The sequence below is a fragment of the Euprymna scolopes genome, chromosome 27, assembly GCF_053919585.1.
Source record: "Euprymna scolopes isolate OS-2025 chromosome 27, ASM5391958v1, whole genome shotgun sequence".
In the NCBI taxonomy this organism is placed as follows: Eukaryota; Metazoa; Mollusca; class Cephalopoda; order Sepiida; family Sepiolidae; genus Euprymna; species Euprymna scolopes.
The window spans coordinates 5617709-5635402 of NC_136508.1; positions in this window are offsets into that span (position 1 = coordinate 5617709).

The following is a 17694-nucleotide window of genomic DNA, read 5'->3' on the forward strand; positions in this document are numbered from 1 at the left end:
AGACTGCTTTGCGTGTAAGGATGAGACAACTGCGAAGAAAAGCGACCGAAGACGGTATTCTACAACGTTTAGAAAATTCCAATTCGAATGCATTGGTCAAACACTTTGTTTCGAACGCTTAGGGTGGAAATATCTCGGTAGTTGTGACCCTAGGGCTGTTAATTGTTCTTAAGTAGTGTGATGATATTGGCGTTTCGCTGTCCCACAAGATGTAGTCGTTCCCAACAGAGGCAGAAATGCACATAAGGGGGTTGCAGTTCGACCGGTATCCTGCTCTTTTGTACCTGGTGGGGGGTCCATAGCCTCTAAGCGCTTTTCAACAGGCTAGGAAGTTGAGGACTCATATGAACTCTTCTAAAGATGGTAGGGTGTCTAGATCATCTATGACTAAGACGTCTGGGATGGCAAGAAGAGCCGGGTCACTTACATTTTCTAGTGACGCATACAACTCTAGGTAGGAGCCAGTTTTACTCTGCATCTTCTTCTCACGGTTATTGAAGCTCGCGCCCATATTGGACTAGAGTGGAGCTGTCTTTGAGAGTACTTGGCTTGTTGCTTTCTTGGTATTTAATACATACCTCTTGCATGTCTTCTTTCAGCATATGACTGTATGCTGAGCAACGGCGAGCAACATACGTTCGTTATTCCTGTCAGCTTAGAGTGTATTGGGACTGGCTGAGTTTTGTAAGCTAGCAAGGCTTTCATATTTGAAATTTAAAATGTTTTCTTTTCAAGGTTTTCATATTTCTAATTTAAAATGTTTTCTTTTCAAGGTTTTCATATTTGAAAGATAACATATTCCATTTTTCCCTGTGGGCCTCATACAAATCAGCGTTGTTCCGTTATTTCTTTCCATTCGTGTATTACTTCATACACATCAATACGCATGCGTTGAAATTTAAAAAGGGATACACACATATATTAATGCATCTAAAACAAGCTCTGAGTAGCTTTCGTCTTCGGGTGGCTCCATGTTTTTACAAACTTCTGGGATTGACCTTTACTCCTGATCTGAAATGGAACACGTACATCAAATCTGTTGCCAAGGTCACTGGAAAATGCTGGGATCTTTCTACCGCTCTAGTAGATATCTCACTGCTGATGCAATTCTCTATCTATATAAAAGACAAGTACGTCAAAGGATGGAGTACTGCTGCCATATCTGGGTTGGAGCTGCTAAAAACAGCCTATCTTGCCTTAACAGAGTACAAAATAGACTTCGTAACCTAGTGGGGGAGGGCGTTTCCCTTTCCCTGCAAACTCTCACCCAGAGAAAACCAGCTGCGAGCCTGTCGTTGTTTTATCGTTATTTCCATGACAAGTGTTCGTTTGAACTACAATCTTTGGTTCTCTATCGCCAATCTTTCAGGAAAAACACCCGTCTAGCTGAAACCAGTGTCACTAATTTGTTCCACTCTTTATTTGTGCCTAAATCAAAACGTAAATTCATTGAAAAAAGCTTCGTTCTTAGAACTGCACGCCTAGGGAACTCTCTTCCGTTTGCCTGTTTCCCACCTGACTACAACTTGCATGTCGTCAAGTTCAACATAACCAACTTCCTGTTGAACCGCTCCCTTAAGTAAAAAAAAACTATATCAGATCTACATTACAACGATTACTACGATATCATCCCATTGGTTAGTGTACACGTAATAACCCTTTCCCCTGAGTGGCCTCTGGGCCTTGATAAGTGGTGACTTCCTTGTAAAAAAAGACACGAAATCTTGAGTTGGGTATTTAACAATTAGTTAATGCAGTGTAGTCTATTTAAAATAAACTATGTTAACCGCAAAGAGAACATCCTAATAAATAATTCTAATAGAAAATAAAATAATTCTATAATTAATCTGCAATTTTGATGTCTTACTTTTCTTATAAGTCTACTAAAATTTTATCGATACTAACATCAAATAATTATCTCTAATTAGCACACACTTAAAGGATCAATAAATATCATTCAGGATAATCAACATCGATTTAAAATATTTTATCTTTCAAAGCATATGCTTAGAGACATAAGAATCCAAGGATATAAGAATAACACCCCATTCTCTCTTACAATACGTAGCTTTAGAAACTAATTTTTCCATGATAAAAACATTATCCTATTCTCTTACTCGATCGATCCACTCTTTTGCTCCTCTGGGTGTATAGCGTAACAGTTGTTCTTAAATTCCGGGCTAAAAACATAACCGTTCAGCATTAACACCGCGATTAGGCGAATGAACTTTAATGAATTGGCTCTAAGCACTTACATTTTTTAAGAAAAAAAAAACATGTATCACTAACAAAATATTGATATTCATAAATTAATGTTGCGAATTCTAAACATCTACATTTTTGTCAACAAAAAATGTTGAATAATAACTTTATTATTTAAAAAACTTTCATTGAAATAACTAAATTTCAAAAAGATCAGAGAGCTAGCAAAGTGACTAGTTTTAAAGTTATTTATTTTATTTAAAATTAAAATATGGATAATTTGCGTAAGAATTTGTATCCTTACATTTTAGTCGGAATGTAAGTCGGACTAACATCGATAGCTATAGCTAGATTAAGCATTGACTCCTGCCATGTTCAGATTAGATAACGATTCATATTTGCTTGGAATGCCTCACATATTTCCAAATAAAAACAATAAAGCAACTATTCGGTTTCTGTAGGTTCAAGAAGAATGTGATTAATATATTAAATAACTTTGTTCTGGAATGCTATTAAACGCAAGATTAGTTACGCGTTGCGATGAAAAATCTTAACATTAGTACATGCCTGTTCTTTTCCAGTCTTTAGCATCCCGTAAAGACTAAGAGAATGAAGAAAACAACAATGGCTTTCCTTTTTATGCACTTTCTATATCGCTTTATATGCAAATAGATATTTTTTTTATAAAACAGTCGCCAAATATCAAGATCCGCAATCCACTTGAGGATAAGAATTTATGAATGTAGCGTGGTCAAGAGGAACATATCGTTCTCATTGTTAGTAGTGGAAATTTGGTAAATTGAATTACTTACGAGGATGAACGTGTTTAGGTTGGGCGTTAAAATAACCATATTGTTATTACTTGGAAAACAGGAAAGCAGAATAGAGTTCCACAAGCGTGCAGTTCTCAGAAAAGAAGCTTTGTTTATGGAATCTACGTTTAGGGTTAGGCACAGACAAAGAGTAGGGGGAAATTATTGATAGTTGTTTCAGACAAGGGGTTTTCGTTAAAGTCAGTACAGGGAGGGCATACACTGGAGCTCAACGAGCACTTGCCATAATAATAAAGATTAAGTATACACAGGCTCACAACATCTTACCTGTGGACAAGAAGTTGCTGGATATAGAAAAGGGGATCACGCACTAGTCTACACATTCTCTTTTAAACTCTGTAAAGGAGGGATAAGCTGCTTATAGCAGCAGCTTCCCAGATATTGCAACAGTATGTCATCCTATGATGTACTTGGCTCTAATAAGGTAGATAATTGCACCAACTGTGAGATATCTATTGGACAACATTTTCCCAGCATAGCACATATATCAGGTACATGTGTATATGTGTGTGTATATATATCTATATATATATATATATATATATATATATATATATATATATATATATATATATATTTAAATATATATATATATATATATAATTCTTTTTTTTTACTATAATAATTATCAGATACCTACACAGACTATTGTTTCATTCTTTCGGGAATATTCAGTGCAGGGCGTCGCGATTAATCCCAGTCGAACGATTCGAACCGCGCACCACGAGACATCTCGGGCTCGAATAGCGAAGACCTAATACATTGGCTACCATTAACCGCATGAAATAACGTCGAATTTTTAAACATTTTAATTTTTTTTAATGTTCATTTACGTCAGCCAGAGAGTGATCTAATCGTTATACGATGATCCATGCATAAGAGCTAAATTCACCGACTTTAATTCAACTGGAAGTGCTTAACGATAAGAAACGCATTTCTTAAAGGGGCTGTCATAGTTAGTTTTTATTATAATAATTATATATATATATACATATATATGCATATATATATAATGTATATATATATATATATATATATATATATATATATATATAGAGAGAGAGAGAGAGAGAGAGAGAGAGAAAGAGCAGTTTAAACTTACATCGTTACGTATAAATTCAGAGGCAAGTAAGAATACGTTTCGAATCCCTTGAGATATAATAACCAACATAAGACGTTTTCAATTATTATAAATCTGTAATTATTTTCTCTGAAGAAATATGCAGTTACTACTAGGGGCACGTATATGTGAAACTCTTTATGACGATTAGTCCTTAGTAAGGAAGATATAGATGTAAGTGATTATGTGTGGATATAAATAGCAGCATAAATTAAATAGTAGATGTACGCAATTGTCATTGGAAAAACGACATTTAAGTTATGGAAGAGGAAACAGCAATAACGAGAAACAAACCTCACCTGTAATGCTGCATATTACTTTTCGATTGTTTTCCTCAGATTTCTGTGAAGTTTACTAAAAAGATGTATTAATAAAAATCTAGTCACCGTTAGAGTTCTTTTTCCATACTAATGTTTATTTATTTGCAGAACGACGATTACTAAGAAGAACTGACACGCTGATGAAATACAGTTTCTCTTTACAAATTCATTAGTATTATAGAATGCGACATAGGTATTTTCAAGCTCAACAGGACCCGATAATAAATACCCCGAAATTTTCTAATACACTAATGTAGACACCATTTTAATTACATAAATATTCGAGTCTGATCTAAACGATTAAAATGCAATACCATTTTTATTGTGGACAAATAATAGAAATTGTATTGTGTTTTTCAAAAAATGATTGGGAATATATAGCAGAAAGATACATCAACACTTTTGTTAATATTAACTTTTACGATAACACTGGTTGTCAACTGATTTCCACAGAGACCAATACGTTAGTATTTGTGGAAAAATTTGAAATCTATGAGATGACAATAGGAAATGAATCAAGTTTTCTTTACATAAAAATAAATGCTGGTTAGTTTGCAACACTTCGACTCAAACGCAATCAAATAGAATTTTCCGAGTTTTATTTTAATATATGTACATATGCCGACAACCGTATCTCAAGACAAATAAATACGATATGTTTATGACGTGATATTTAATTCAAGACGGAAAAAATGAGATCGAATAGATATTTTTGAGTAATATTCCCAGGAGAAAAGTAAATATCGATTTCATAATAACAGCAGAATTATTCGCGAACTTTAAATGAACTAAATAACCTTTGCAATACACTGAGATTTAGGCCAACAAAATGGTTTAATAAGATGAAGCTGATTATTTGCTTAATACATATTACGCATTATTTGTAGAACTAAATTCCAAGCTTACGACGGATAGAAGCAGAAGGTAGTATATATATATATATATATATATATATGTATATATAGACATACATAGATGCACTAATAAACACATACACACAAACTAACACACACTCACACACACTCACACACACACACACACACACACATATATATATATATATATATATATATATATATATATATATATATATCCATGAAAGTATTTAAAGGCAATCAAAATGAAAGAGATAAAAATCGTCGATGATGAGGAAAGAAGAAAGTTACTATCTTTCTCATTTTGCTTATATGAATACAAATATATATATATATATATATATATATATATATATATATACATATGTATATATGTGTGTGTGTATATATGCATGCATTTATGTATGCATATGTGCATACATATATATATATATATATGTATATATTTGTACATGTGAGTATTTGTTTGTATACGTATGTATATGCACATATTAATATACACATTAAAAAAGGTAGCGTTTCGTTTTTTGTCTTGCAACGTTTGAATTTAGAAACGACGTTTTCGTTCTTTTTCGAACGAGAAATAGCCGTTAAATTACAAATGAGCATCATAGCGTTTCTCCTCATAACGTCTTATATCCTTAGAATTCTTTTTCTCTCTAAATAATATCGTTACAATTCAAAGGATTAGACAGTTAAAGACGCATTTCTCATTTTTATGTACTGTTTAATTTTTAATTTTTCGTTTGTATGTGTATATGTACTGTGTGCCTGTGTGTACGTGCGCACTTATATGTGTATATATTTAAGACTGACGTGGCACCTTCTCATTGGCTATACCTCCTTCTTCTCCTCCTTCTTCACCTTCTCCTCTACCTTCCTCCTTTTCCATTCCCCTTTTCCCCGTGCATCCTCATACTTTCACTACACCGATGAAGACTGAAGGATCGGTCGAAAATTATGTAATTATAAAACACGTTTTTTAATTTTTTTTCACAATATTATTTGGTATTCCTGCACGTCACCAATTGAAAACGAATAAAGAAAAGTTATAAGCTTTTATACTTTTCGTATTCTTTTTTTTCATATATGTATATATATATATATATATATATATATATATATATATATCCTCTCTATCACTTTATTGCAAGTCAATTTCTTTTAATTTTGAAATTGCTATGAAACGCAGCGATGTGAAATTTGGTACACTGGAAGAGTACAACAAGGTGTTTTTCCCGGATATTTGTGAAATTAGAATAAATATTTGGAAAAAATTGCTATTTTCTGATATTTCTAATTGTGTATCACCTTTTTGCAGGTCTCCAAGTTGATTAAAAAGGGTCTAGTAAAATGGGACGTCTTGTCGCAGGCCTTGGCATAAGCGTTATCTCACATAGATCAAGGCAATAAGCTTGGAAGATATCAAAGAACATTTTCTTCATTTGTTGAAAATTCAAACATCAAACAAAAGAAGGGCAAAAACACATAAAATTCAGTTTCTACACGCGATGTTATAAAATGTCTTTGTCAACGTATCTTGCAGCTGCGCAACCACAGTGCTGCTATATTTGGTAAGAAAGATACGCTGCAATGTATTAAACGGAACTGCAAGAAGAATTAAACCCATGGAATGACTTCATTTAAACAAACCCCATAAGGTAAAACACACGGCTTGAGGCTAAGTAATACCTGAAAGCCAGCTTGGATAATGTTTTTTCACAGAGCAACCCTTGATGGATGAGATGTATCGGCCATAGTTCGAGGTCCTCGTCATAAGAGCTGTGAAGGTGTCATATTTTGGGTTGGAATAATTCGTGATTAATTTATTGAACCATTTTGCCTGTTAGAATTTTTCAAACTGACAAGACAGTCTAATATTTTATTTTTAAATGAGCATTTGCCACCATGGCTTAATGTCCTTCTATTGGCGCGACGACATAAATTGATTTTCATGCACGACAATGTGCCATCCAACTTTAGTCATTAGGCAATAGTAAAGAAAATCAGCTTGATCTTCATATATAAATGCAATTGATCAACTCTGGCCAATAATAAGATGAAAGTTTATGAACGAGGTCTTCAATTTTCGTCGAAGGATGAGCATTGGAGGAGGACTTTTGAAGTTTCCTATAGCATAACATGTCAAATCCGATGAGTGGGTTTGCAAGAGTCTATTCAAAACATGGGAGATTGTTGATAAATAAATGTTGTCCTAAACAAAATAATGTCAAATTCGTTGTTTTTGTTTCATATTGTTACTTGATGCATCTTTGTTTCATTTAAGTAGAAATATGAAGTTAGAATATTGTTTTATTAACAAAATATACTTGCAATGAAGTGATACACACATAAATTTACAAGAAAATAGAAAAATTAGCATAACGTTTTTTCGTGGTGCGGAAAATGTTTCTCTCTACAAACGTATATGTGTGTCATCAAGTAAATATATATTGACATAAAATTATTTTAATTATTTTTCATAATCTACGAGTTAACCTATAAATGCTAATCACCAAAGAGCTCGAGAAGCAAAACAAGAGAGAACAAGTATCTGGGGGGTGAGTAAAGCACCCTTTTTATTGTTTCTATGAGGATAATTATCACAAATTATAACATCTACTTAATATTGCAAAAATGGTAGTGAAAGAGAACAAGCAAGACTAGTTTACTCTGTTTTCATTAAACTAGCGATACATCATTTGAGCCAAGTGGAATGGATTCTTAAAAATATTAGTTTCCACACAATAATCCGTTAGATATTTTATCAGTTGATTATCAGGGCTATAACTATTATTTATTGATATATAGTCTCCCATGCATCAATCCAGTTTACTATTTATTTAAAGGTGTACTTGTTTATTTAGAGGCAGCAATATTACAAACTATTACTCGAGAGGTGTATACGAGGGATGTTAAAAAGTAATGCCTACTATTTTAATTCCGCCTGAATGGATCATAGGGGATTGCAAATTGCATTGCTATGATGACAAAATAATACATTTGAGAACTGGAAGTTGAATCCCTTTGTTGAAGATACTGACGGTGGAAATGAACTAAGAACGCATTATGAATGTTTGTCAGAAGCAGAGGGGTATTGTGTGTTGTGTATCCTATGTAGCCGAAATATTCCTGAGCACAAAATACTGTTCGTTCTAATCGCACTACTCCCGTGTTTTTAGCTTTTCAACATTATACGTTAAAACTAGGAGGTTTCATTTTGAACCGACTCCTATCTGTACATGTTATTTAGCATTTATATAATATAAGTTTGCTGATATAGAATTTCTTACAAAGTTAATTAATAATATATATATATATGTGTGTGTGTGTGTGTGTGTGTGTGTTTGTATATATTAATTCGTTCGTTACAATGGGAGAGGCGTTGTTAAATATTCTGATCTTACATCGTTTACTAATTTTTGTTTACCAATTGCCGACTATATTAAACTGTTTATGTAAACTTTAAAGTTACATGTTATACATTAACGACAAACTGAATAACTCTGGTTTTGTTGTATTACATTTTTCAATCAATTACAAGGAAAAAATTTGAGTGCAAATATACCCTGAAATTACCCGGAAATTTAAAAGTTTACAAAAAGAAAAACAAGAAATATCTAATTAACTATTCATTAATGTTAAAAGAATCGGAATCTGGATCAGGAATCGCATTGGAATTGGAAATTTAGAACGGAATCGGTAACTGCTTCGGTATTAGAAAGAAAATGAAATCGTCCCATCACTATCACACACACACACACACACACACACACACACACACACACACACACACACATATATATATATATGTTTGTTTGTTAGTGATATATTTTAGCATCAGTGAATTATTTGGCTACATGCGATTATGCTCTGTCTCGCACATATTTCTTCGTTGAGACGTATATGATTTCTACGGTCTATCATTTACTACGAACCTGTACTGCGTAAACAGAATGTATTTGCATAATATATATATATATATATATATATATATATATATATATATATATATATATATATATATATATATATATATATATACAGGCAGTTTAAGCCACATTTTAGTCTATTCTGAAAGAACAAAAAATCAAATGGTGCATTGTTGCATTGGTAAGATACAACACCGACCCCTTAAAATATTTTAGTTAGATATGACACCATAAGACCTCACCAATTCTTTAAAGCTGAAATTAATACTTTAGTATGCAATCTTTATACTGTCTTTTAAGAGTCACTTGGAAATCAAATTAATCTGGATAATCTATGTGCTTATATTATTATAGACGTTTCTGATGATGTCTTTCAAGAATGTATCCCGCACCTTATATGACCTTGCACTCAGGCAAGTCTGCAACCCGATATGTTGATTCTAAAACCAATCATAGACTGCAAGAATAGAATATGCAACTTAATTTTTAGTGATACTCTAAGCTTTTTCTTGTGCCTTAAACGTGGGTGTCTATTCTCTGCGGATCTATTTAAAGGAATAGAGCATATAACCGTTTAGCACATTCTGTACAGTTGGAATTTCAACAATACACTCTTGTTTTAGTGTTACGCTGCCATTTGCTACATGACAAATACTATAGAGAATCATCTATTTACTGCAAAAAATCAAAGATAATAAACTGCTTTTCTAAACTCTGATTAAGCAAATTGTTCTTAACACTTTAGCATTTACTAAAATACGTATACTTTCCTAATAATTTATGAACATTTTATCGAACTTGGTCAAAATTTAATTCGCTATTAATATTATATAATTAAGTCGGGGGACCATTCCTGAACTGCTTAAAACGTACGATTTCTTGCAATCCAATCGCTCCAGCGAGCGTTCGCACATAGATAACATCACTTCAAGAACTCTGAATAAGCTTTCATCTCTCTTTTTACTTTTACATATCTTTATATTTCTTTTTCCTCTATTACCTTTTACCAAAACAATATATTAGCGTTTCATGTCAAATAAATCGAGACAGATTACACCATTATCAGAGGTAACGGAAAACCGGAATCAGTTGTCTTGTTAAAAGTTGTTTTCGGCAGAACCCCCCACTCTCATTGGCAGCTTTTAAAATATTGTATTTTTATTTTTTCCAAAGTATTCTGATGCAATAATGATATTTTAGCTTAGTATTATTTATTTTATTAATATAATGCTCCATTTTACTCAGAGAAATGTGTTTAGTTTTTGACACTGCAATACGAAAATATTTACATTGTATGATGTTTGCACTTTCGTCATGTGTGCGCTGAAACGAATTACTAAATAGTTTACAATATTTTAAGTAACCTGATGATATAAATACGACTTGCCACATTTAATGATACACTTTAATACATAAATATTTATGCAATGATTAACCATATTCCTTGAAACATATACCTTCATGGCAGAAACTTTGAAGTTCATCTGTGTTTGTTACTAAAAATACAATTCTAACATAGAAACTGACACACACACACACATATATATATATATAAATATATATATATATATATATATATATATATCCATGAAGGTATACACTGACACAATATATATATATATGTATACATAATATATATATAATATATATATAATATATATATATATATATATATATATATATGTAAAATATATGTGTTGACTACTTTTATCCATAACTATGTATCATAATAAATTAAAAAAATAAGTTTTTAACTCCCCCCTCTATTATTTAATAAAGATATCTATTGAATGAAACATTTTCAAATACAAGTAATTCAACTGTTTACTACTTAGTTACATGCATATTTTTTTACTTTGTTTTCCATTAAATCTAATAACTTTTCTTCCTCTCCCTTATTGTAGAATACGAAATACTTAAATAAATGTTTTGTTGTTGGAAGTAGTTTCAAAACAAATTCTATTCGAGTTAAAAAGCCATCATATTATATGTTACATTTGCTATTTGTTACATTAGATAAGTATTTACTACAAATGAACAATTGCTTTTAGCAAATTGCTACAATCTGTATTTTTGTCTGAATATAGCAAATTTTCTTTCAGTTTTAATGCATTTTTGTATTATTGATCCTTTCTCATGAAGTTAACACGATTATTTAGTATTCGATATAATGAACACTACATAATCTTTTGCTACATTTGAAACTCTTCCAAGAATAAACAAAGCGATATGAAAATTGACTCTTTTCTCGAGAGAAAAAAAGAGGACATATTTTCGTAGATTGAGTCTCAATTACAACGTTCTCTTTTCAGATATTTAAACGCGACACAACGTTTCAAATTGTGCAATCATTATAGTAATTAAGTGCGTAACGGTTTATATGTGTAATTTTCAGTTACTCGCCATGAGACAACATATTCTTCTCGTGCTCCATCTTGTGTCTTCTAGTTTATGTCTATTTTCGTCGAATCTATTAAAAGGAATAGAAAATATAATCTCTTAGTATATTATTAATAGTCGGAATGTCCACAATAAGCTCTTGTCTTATCCTCCCGTTTCAATTTCCACATCCCCCTACAAACGCTGGGAAGAATTATCTACCAGGAATATTGAACATATTTGTTAGGTATATGCTATTGAAAATAATGATGCAATAAATTTAGTACACATCTCTCTGTTTATTTTAAAAATAACCCAATATTGCGTCACTTTAGAATAAACCAATTTTATTGTTTGTAACCTTCTGTGGGGAAACAATACAACTAAAATGTTTGATTAAAACTTTATATAATATAAAAATACTTTTCGTATTTTTTTTTTATCTCTGTTTCATTATTAATAAAATATACACATTTTCTCTAAAAGATTTATCTTGTCCTTCATTAAATTAAGTAGGATACTTGCCCCAATATATATATATATATATATATATATATATATATATATATATATATATATATATATATATATATACTATGATAATTTGTATATTTAGATATATAATATTAATTATGAGTGCAGCCGAAACGTTTGGAAATATTTGGGGGCAATTTTGAATATATATATATATATATATATATATATTTATATATATATTTTTGTGCGTATGTGTATATAAATATATTTAATATATGTATGTGTTTGTATATGTATATATATATATATATATATTTATATAAGTCCGCCATCAAACTTTGTAACAAACTACCACGTGACTATGAAAATATTTATATATATATATATATATATATACATATATACATATATATATATATATATATATATATATATATATATATATATATATATATATATATGAAATTTAAAAAAACAAACTTCTACATTTATTTCTACAATATGTATGAGGATGATAGAGCACTTCTGTCGAAAGTGTTCGGGATTATGGATCCTACTCATACAATTTTGAGAATAACACAAAAATAACTATTTGGAGATTGGAGAAGATAAAAAGGAAAATTCTACAGCAGAGTAACTCTACGGAGTTTCTCTGCTTTGACTATAATAATTAAATACGTATATACACTTGTGCCCGATATTATTCATACCCCCTCTTGAAAATTGAGTTTATTAGGTGTAACTTTGTAAGAATTTATTGTTTACGTCCATATTGTAACATATTCTTAATAAACCTCTTCTGATCATTTTCGTCATTTAAAAATCTCGGGATACTTGTAATAAAAAAAATATACAGCTATTTATAAAATCTGCAATGTTCAAAAATAATCATACCCCTTTATTTTTTCAGTATTAATGGAGTTTCTGACTGTCTGTTTCCTGTTTGATTCTTTTTTTGAATGCTTTTATACAATCTTTGATTAATTTCATTTCGTTTTTTGCATTTTTCAGAAATTTAAATGATATCAACTGAAAACCAAAAAAAGAATAAAAATTATTAGAATGGGGAAGAAAAAAGAGCTTAGTAATGATCTTAAGACTAAAATTGTGAATTCACATAAGGATGGTTTAGGTTACAAGTCAATTTCCAAGAAATTTAAGGTCCCTACAGCAACAGTACAGAGCATCATCAAAAAATTCCAGAGCCACCACACAACAAACAACTTGATTGGTAGAGGAAGGAAAAGGAAACTGTCTGCTAGAGCCACCAGGAATATTGTAAGAAGTGTTAATGCAAATCCAACCACCACTACTAAGGACATTTTAGAAAATCTGGAGTCTTCTGGCATAAAACTATCAAGGCAAACATTGCAAAGGACTCTGCATGAAAATGGTCTGAAAGGAAGAAGACCAAGAAGGACTCCATTGCACACCGGAAAACGCCTTGCAGCACGTCTAAAGTTTGCTAGGACCCATGTGAATTCTCCAGAGTCCGTTTTCTCAAGTATTTTGTGGACTGACGAAACAAAAATTGAATTGTTTGGCCATATGGATGCTTCTTACGTTTGGAGGAAGAAAGGAGAAGCTTACAACCCAAAGAACACCATACCCACGGCGAAACATGGTGGTGGTAGCCTAATGTTTTGGGGGGTCCTTTTCGGCTAGTGGACCAGGTAGTTTGGTCAAGATAGATGGAACCATGAATAAGGAGCAATATTTGGAGATACTCCAGAAAAACATTAGACAGGATGCGGAGAAGCTCCATTTAGGACCAAACTGGGTCCTTCAACAGGATAATGATCCAAAACATACTGCCAAAATAGTCAAGAAATGGTTTGAGGATAATCACATTAATGTTTTGGAATGGCCTAGCCAGAGTCCTGACCTGAACCCTATCGAAAACCTCTGGCACATATTGAAAACTGAGGTTAAAAAGCGGAAACCTAAAAATTTGAGGGATTAAGAGAACTACTGCATTGAAGAATGGTCAAAAATCAGTGTTGATGCTTGTAAAAACCTTGTTGATAAATATTCAAAACGGTTACAGGCAGTTATTAAGAATAAAGGGCATGCTATTGACTATTAGTAAGAGAGGTATGAATAATTTTGAACTAGTGCCATTATTGTTTTTCTTAGTATAATGCTTCAAACTTGCATAATTTATTTATTTGTTGAGTTTAAATTAAATGCTTATGCTTGATTTATTGTTTGAAATTCCTTTAATATTGTCTATCTTCTGAATATTCTTATAGAAATCTCAAAGATCCGAGGGGTATGAATAATATCGGGCACAAGTGTATATATATATATATATATATATATATATATATATATATATATATATATATATATATATATATATATATATATAAAATGAACTCATTTTTTCCCGTCGGATTTTGACCTTAATAGGATTAAAAATCAAGATATTTCATGCAAATATAATATGCACAAACGGCAGAACAATATCTGAGGTGTGTTATAGGCTTATTATTTCTCAAATTCCTCGATAATCTTAAATTTCTATACTTTTTTCTGCTGAGAAGTCACGGCCAAAATCGGTTAAGATCAATGGAAGTGGTAAAATATTTTCTCTCTAATAAATTCCTCCTCCCCCTGCCACCACTTAACACCGTTTGGGGATCGTTCACAAGGAACAGTTGAGAAGAGAACACCGGTTTGGCTTCGTAGTTCTTTCATGCGAAGTTATTTAAAATCACAAAACTAAGCTGCAGTGCTCTGTGGCGTAGTGGTTAGCGTGCTGGACAATTCACATTATATTTTCACGTCCGCGCCGACCTACCGTAGTCGTTTTTTTTTCTTCCTAAACAACTGGAATGGACTTTTCTTGGTGGCCGAACTGTTAACGTTGCAGATGTTTTTTTTTTGTTTGTTTTTTCACACTTTATTTTCCTACTTTTACTCATGACTCCGGGTTTGATCCTTCCTACTTACCTACCATAACATTTTTTAAAACTCCCCCCTCGCCCGGAAACAAACACTCGGGCAACGCCGGGTACCCCCGCTAGTATATATATATATATATATGTATATATATATATATAAATATATATATATATATATATATATATATATATATATATATATATGTATATATATATATATAAATGAGAGGGGGTTACCAACAATGTGTATTTTATAACATTATTTGATTATTCTGTGTTTTGGTTTTTAATTAACAGTTATGTTTAGATAATTGTAATAATGTTTTTAAATAATTGAAATAGATTTGTAACGCGTGTCAGACGTTCTGTGAAACGTCCTCTCCAGAAAGTATTTAAAATGTAAAATATTTAGAATATACTTATATATTTCCAAACACATTTTTTTTTAATCTCAACGATATTTTATCTTTTAGACATAATCCATTACACTAGTTTACTCTAATTTTGTTTTTCTCTCATAAAATGTATATATATATATATATATATATATATATATATATATATATATATATGTATATATGACATCTAATTTACATAAGGAAAACACGCTGCTCTCCCCCAGCATTATATATAGCCCTAATCCTCCGACTCTCTCGTCAATGACCATCCCTCTTGAAGAAGCCCGCATAAATCGGGCGAAACGTTGAGTATCCAGGTCCTTCCACCTCCATTTTATTTCATATATATATATATATATTTATATATATATATATATATATATATATATATATATATATATATATGAAGCTGAATGTGTGTGTGTGTGTGTGTGTGTGTGTGTGTGTGTGTGTGGTCACGAATAGGCTCCTATATGGTTGACTATTTTGAAAAACTAATTACATATGATAATAGAAGGTGTATCGAGACACAGGAATGGGTATGTTAAAACCTGCAGAAAGGTAGTTAATTAAAATTGGGGGTCTGCGTTCACGCCTGGTCCGCAAAGTATGAAAAAAAAACATTTACAAAGGTTTTTTGATATAGACGTACATAAGAATACTTTGATATATATGTTTTAACTTAAATAGGGGTTGTATAATAAAATTATGGGGTCTGCGTTCGCCCCTGGCCTCCATAGAATGGAAATAGGCACACACTTTAATAAAGACTTTTCATATCTATCTGCGTAATTATACTTTGATAATTTGTTTCAGTTTGAAAAAATATGGTATTATAAAATTTCGAAGCTATCTCTTTACAACCCTTCCTTTTCATAACCTTTCAGAGTCCATTTTCTGTAGGCTGTTTTGAACCCAGTCAACGACGCGTACTTTTCCTAGTATATATATATATATATATATATATATATATATATATATATATATATATATATATATATATATATATATATAATATTTTGACGGTCCAAGATTGTTGTCGCTCAAAATACTGATGCTGTATATATTTATATAGTTTAAAAGACTCAACTATTTATTAACATTATTATTCATAAAAAATAGATATTATATGCACTTATATATACCCACATGCGTACAGTATATACACATATTTCTAAAGGTTCTTTATTTGGCACCGCCGAAACTGGGGGAAGGTAAGTACCTTTTGACGGACCATCTTTTTAAAAATTTACCAAAACTCAGGTAATTATCCAATCAATAGGAAATTTTCAGCGATTATTAAGAGAAGAATGAAGTTTATAATAGTGAATTTATTTTTCATAAACGATATATATATATATATATATATATATATATATATATATATATATATATATATATATATATATATATATATTACTTACAACACCCGCACCCTTGTTTTGAGGGGTTTCCAAATATGCTTAAAATAATAATCTGAAACTGAACAAAACATATTGTGTTGTTGTAAGAGACAGTATTATAGATTTAAAACATTGTTTGCATACCTTATTTTGACGTCTAAATATCAGAACTTCGATTGTGTTTAATTATCCCGCTTTTGAGTTTTGAAGTGTGAAATTCGGTGAATATGTTAAGTAAAATAATTAATTTAAGTTAAGCAAAACAAATAATTTTTTTTAAAATATTTATACGAAAAAAGCCATTTTAAAGTCTTTGATAAATAAATTAACAATTTTATTTGCGAGCCGAATAATGCATGACCATTATTAAACAGGGCATACTTGGAAGAATCGATACAAAAACAAATTCGATAAATATTGTCCCATTTTTGTTAAAAAAAAACATTATTGTTTCGATTCCGTTTGAAAACGTTTGCCGCCTTTCAGATACGGTGGACCAAACGCGCTGAAATAATTTGTTTTTATTCTACTTTTAATTGCCCCCCCCCAATTTTGGGGAGCCTGGCCCCCACACACATACGCATTAAAAACCAAACTCATACAAATTGTCACCCATCTAGTACTGGCCAGCCTCAGCATTAATAATACATTGACATGTTCGTCACTGAAAAATACTTTTTTGGGGACCTGTTTGGTCTTCTATAGTTGGCTTTTATCATCTATAAACGTAAACATTGTCTAGATCAACGCAAAGGTTGCCTATATGAGTAAGTGGAATTATTTGAACTCCAGGTATAGATATTATAATATTTTTGCATATTCTCATAGAAAATCACCCTAAATCTTAGT